Source organism: Amblyomma maculatum, chromosome 4, assembly GCF_055883805.1.
Source record: "Amblyomma maculatum isolate TAMU_Amacu chromosome 4, ASM5588380v1, whole genome shotgun sequence".
Classification (NCBI taxonomy): domain Eukaryota; kingdom Metazoa; phylum Arthropoda; class Arachnida; order Ixodida; family Ixodidae; genus Amblyomma; species Amblyomma maculatum.
In genome coordinates, this window is record NC_139347.1 from 36,473,095 (window position 1) to 36,478,639 (window position 5,545).

The 5,545-nt window shown below is 50.3% G+C and overlaps 1 long non-coding RNA gene across 1 annotated transcript; it reads right to left on the reverse strand.

The window, feature by feature from the left end:
- Positions 1 to 2,924: 2,924 nt before the first annotated feature.
- LOC146190709 (uncharacterized) lies at positions 2,925 to 3,634 on the reverse strand. Its single transcript, XR_014706331.1, has 2 exons — positions 3,515 to 3,634; positions 2,925 to 3,067 (listed from the first exon to the last, which is right to left on the reverse strand). It is a non-coding gene; the product is annotated as an uncharacterized LOC146190709 (long non-coding RNA).
- Between the last annotated feature and the right edge of the window lie 1,911 nt (positions 3,635 to 5,545).

Sequence of the window (5,545 nt, forward strand, 5' to 3'; positions counted from 1 at the left end):
ACGTAAAAAAAAAAATAAAACGGCGGGGTTCAAAATATACATAATGTTCGCTAAAACCATAAACACAATGTAAGATAAAAACAGTGAAAGTTGATTACAATGAGCGTAATTCATCGCTGACAAGCCAAGCACCAGGCAAGGGGAAAGCTCGGCTTTGCAGTACGTTTCATTGCATCTGTTTGGAGAGGTTTTATCCGGGGCCATTTGTTCCTGGGACGTTTTTACCGGAACCCACGGAACCACAGTGGCCGCTGCAGCTCGTAATTGTAATGCAAGCTAACAGCGCGACTACCCGTAATAAAATTGCTACCTTTAACGACGACAGCCGCCCACGAACAAAGAAAATATAACAGATGCGCAGCGTTTTGATCTCAACCAATAACGCAATGATACGCAAACCGTGCGGTGTCAAGGCTACCGTTGCCACGCTGACCTAAATCATCTTAACCATACAGCCGCTCGACGCTAGCGAGGTGCTTCGTGCTTACCAAGAACGCTCATTTGCCGCTCGGTGTGAAGAATCCTCCGATTATGATATGATGCTTCGAGCGGACTATTTCGTACGCGGTTTGCGAGCGCTATTTATGAGCGAGAAAAATCGCCGCCAGCTTACTCGACTCAAAGTAGTTGTAAGCATCCGAAGCTTTGTAATTCTCGATGCGTTCCATGCATAATTTTCTGGGAGAAAACAGAAAATAGATGCCAACGTCGCTCATTTTCCTCGGCTGGCAGCAACGCTTCTCTTGTGCGCCTTGAACCCAATCCCCATCGGTACGGCGTGCGGGACCGTACGCTGCACGCCGTGTACGTAGAGTTTTTCAGTGTATCGCTTCTGTTCTCATCGTTGAGGCTCACAAAATACTAGCACATGGTCACTTCGTCTGCCTAGAAGGCGCCTGCAAATCACAATAACACTGCCTTGACAAGCTCGGCCACAGTGCCCCGGCTAGCCACTGTACACCGGCCGCGGTCGTGCTTTTTGCCTACCGTGGGATCGCTGACGAGAGCAGCGCCACCTCGATCGCCTTGTTTGTTTACAAACATGAAGGAGGTCTATAGACGCGCACCGCTCCCTCTCAGATCATTGGGCTTGCCGAACAGCGGGTTGACCTCGGGAGCCGAGCAGTGGCACTTGGTTCACTGCAACGCTCGCTGCAACACTGGATATAACACTGGTTAGCTTGCCGAAGCTACGCGACGTCAATAAATAGGACGCGCCACTTCTGTCTGAGGCAACATGCAAAGGTCACTGTGCAAGCGTCCTCTCTTCCTCACTCCGAGACACGCATTGTCATTGTGTAGGCGCTGCACAACTTTCATCGTCGCCGCCGGGTGATGAACAGAGGGCATAGAGTTTCTTACTCTATGCCCTCTCTAAAGAAACTCTATGGCCTCTATGGCAGAGGGTGACGCCGATGCGCGCAAGGCTACGCGTTCTCCTCGCTCAGAAAAGGGGCTATTTCTCCAATGCTCTGAAACGTGTTGCGCAGACGCAGCGCGCGCGCCGGGCTGACTAGACGAAATTGTGCGCCGATTTCGTGACAACAGTAAATTGTAACACCCGATAATTGCGATTAGACAGCGTCTTGCCTTTCGGATAGTAGGTCGAATTGGATGGCGGTTATGCTGAAGAAACTGCGGACATTTCCAAATGAAGAAAACAGTTCAGCGAAGCAACAAGGCACCAGCCCAAATGGCGGCTCTTCTCGTAATTGCGCCAATTTTCTAGATGCTTAAACCGCCGCTTCTCAACTGCGAACGCGCGTCCGCCGCCTACGGCTGAGCGCAAAGTCGTTCAAGACGCTAGTGTCATAACCAGCAGACCATCTTCCCCATGCCTTGCATTAGCCCATCCCCTCCATCGTAGCGCAGCGCTTCTAGGTGCGAAAAAGTGAAATAAACGAGGTTTAACTCTAACAAAGTCCGTGGAGACGCAGTCGGTTGATGCTACAATAGGAGCGTTAGACAACAATAAGTCAAGAGCACCCCCCCCCCCCCGCCCCCCCCTCATTGAAATCTGGGTAGTGATACCTAATGGCGTCAGCAGCGGGAAAATTCAATAACCTGTTCATATGGTGCAAAATGAGGCCGATAATATGGTCCATCCATAAGCGTTCTGCTATTTGCTAAGCGCAATTTTTCAAAACGAAATATAGGGCAGATTATACACTCTCGTGCAAGACTGATGACACAGCGATGCTACCGGGAGAGACATTCCTTTTTCGCGGCCGCATCTACGTCGCAGACACGGTCGCTCTGTCGTTGGGCATCGGAGCGCAGCCCCAGTTATTATATCACGTGGTTTCGTCACGCTCCCGAGGGCTTTCATTCATAAACCTTTATTCATGAGGATAACCTGAGGCCTAGAGTGGAAGGGGGTGGGTTAGGTGAGGTTGAGGTGCCAGACTCCGACATGGTCTAGCAGGGCACTAAGCTTGCGCTTGGCGTTGGTATTGGGGGCTGTCCACTCTTCGTAAGTCTGAATGTGGTGAGCAGATGTGTAGCGGGCGCGGATGCTAGCTGTGCCAGCCCTAGCAAAAAAATCCGATAGAAAACTAATAGCCTATCAGATTATTGATATTGGTTTTATAGGTCTGCCAGAGTATTGGTCTTATGGGTATCCTAGCCGATTGGTTTTACAGGTCTACTGGAGTATTGGTTTTATAGGTCAATTGTTTACTGGTCGTATAGGCTATGGTTTTATCGGTCCTATGGCATCTGATAAACTGATAGGTCTGTAATGCTAGTACACCCATAGCTGTCAATAATCTGATAGACCTACAAAACCAGTAGGCTTCCTATTGGTTTTGTAGGCCCTATGGAATATTGGTCTCATCGAGTAGCTGCGGGTGTTTTACCTCTCCGAACACCTGAAAGGAGAGGGCAGCTATGTTCCATTTTCTAGGGATGAGTTACGCAGCAGGTGCATGTATACACATTTTAATCCACAATGACAGCGGCAACGCATACTGGCACATAATCCAAACATTGACTGCATCCAGGTAGCCCTCGATTCCAAGATTGCGGATTTCGGCCCGATGATGTAGTCTCTCGAATGCTAAGGCACCTGAAAGAAATAAAAAATTGCGTTACAGCTTGAAAAATAAGCGATTTCAAGAACGCGACACCACCATGACTTCAAAACATCGGTCCACACATATACCGGCAACCGCGATTGCGCGCGTATTCATGCGGAGGCAGTTAGGAGAGGCGCCGCCATCACTGAACGCCGAGGTAGCTGCTGAACCAACATTCCGCCTTGCGCCTCACCACAGGTTCTGCCACTTAAACACAGTGCGCACGATATTCGAAAACAGATTAACGCTAAAAAGTTTCATCAATACTTTCAAGAAATCGTGCCGACAACTTTAAAACTCGACGCTGCGTTATATCACACCGCGCGATTCAAATTCCTTTGTTGGCGTGCAGGCAACGGCATTCTGCAACGCAAAGCCACATCATACACTGACAAAGTATAAACGTCAGCCCGAAGTTGCAAGTGATGCATACGCACCTGATCAAAAGCTGAACGTGCGCTGGAACGTTGATATCCTCGAGAAGCACCCCGAAAATCGGCGAAAACTTACACAGGGCACCGACCGAACTGCCGCCCGATCAGCGATCGCGCCAGCGCCAATGCCTCTACGGAGCTGCGCATGCGCGCCCAGAGGAGAGGTGGAAAGGAGGATGAGAGAGGCCAGCAAGGGAACGCTTGCGCGGGAGTGGGAGTGAGAGAAAGAAAACCTACCTCTCCGCTGCGAAGCGCCGCGGCGCCGCCGGCATTGCGCTACCGCGTCGGCAGCTCAAGCCGTACTCGTCGCGTGCTCGTTGTCGACTCCTCTCGCTTCGGCGGCGGTTGCAGCGTTGCAGTTGCTTGGACGCGCGCCTCTCAATCCATTTCACCGTCCTGCTCTGCACATGTAGATGATTGTGACTGAGCTGGGCCCCGACAGAACCGTGCTATATCCGCGTGCTTTCCCATCTCTATTCAGTGATCCAGTAGCAACAGCGTCGCGCGTCCTGCGGCTCCAACCGTACGTAGTTTGTTGAGACCGCGCGCAGCGTTCTCAATTGTTATTGCGGCTAATATTGTACGTTACGGCAACACTCAATAAACGGGATGAATGCGTGAGTTTTGGGGATGTGTCCGAGATGGAAAAGGAAACAATGACAAAGACCTAAAATCTCCAACTTACTGATCCTGCATGCAAGACCCATAAACAAAGGCATACTGATGTATCAGACACATGAACCAATATGTAGTAGTCTACAAGACAAGCATGTATCAGCCTATAAGATGTATGGGCTTCTGCACTGGTCTGATACTTTTCTTATACAACCCACCGATAAACCTATGAAACCAATACTATTGCCTATAGGACAAATATGTACCAGTCTATAAGATTTATGAGTTTCTGAATAAGTCTCATAGAAATGCAGATAAAACACATAGAATACCTACAGAACCAATACCGATTCTTATAAAACCAATAACGCACCCTATTGGTCTTTTTTGCTAGGGAGGACAGGTCCAGATCGAGTGCTGCAGGTCAACGGAGTCAGCAGGGCAGTTGGGGCAGCTGATCTTGGTTCGGCGCCATTGACTCAGGACGCGCGGTGTGTACGCTGCACAGGCTCGCACCTTGTGAGTTAGAACTTGGGCAGAACTCTCGAGAGAGGCCGGAAGGGATCGGAGGAGTAATACCGGGGACAAGGTTCCGCAACAAACCCCTCCGCTCATGTCTAAGCCGCGTGATGACAGAGTCCGGTATGATGAGGGAGACTGGAGAACAGTAAGGGTGGCCCGAGTTGGACGGGCCCACATCAAGGCTATGCCGGCGGCCTTCCTCTAGCTGCGCCAGCGGCATCGCGGGCCGTCCTGTTCCCGGTTCCTTGTACGTGATGCCCAGGTGTCCAATGAATCCGTGCCGAGAATTGTGAGGTCTCTCGCAGGTAGCGGCAGCGCTGTTTGCACTGAGGTGTTGCATTGAGGTCTTGTAAGAACGTTTTTGCCGAATTTTTATAGCCTCCTGACTGTCGGTGTAGATGTGGATGAAACGATCTGTTCATTTGGTGCAGGGCCTCCGTGGTTGTATTAGTAGTCGTCTGCTCCGACAGGGGGCGTCAGGCGTCCGTGGGTGACGTCGTTACTGCGAACACATGCGGCTGCGCACGATCCTCGGAACAACCTTCGGCTTAAACAGCATCGCTGTTAAATATATGTTTAATGCATTACCACTGTATTCGAACAATAAGCATAGCATACTACAATACAATAGAACAAATACCCCGCCTAACTGATTGCTTCACAGGAAAGGAAAGGCGCAGAATCTGTCACACTTGTCCTGTAGACAACTGACCAGCTCCGTAAGGTAAGCGGGAGTGAAAATTGAGAGAGAGAGAGAGAGAGAGAGAGAGAGAGAGAGAGAGAGAAGCCGTAGTGGAGGGCTAGAGTGATTTTGACCACTTGGGGATCTTTAATGTGCACTGACATCGCACAGCACACGGGTACTTCTCCGTTCTTCCTCCATCGAATTGCAGCCGC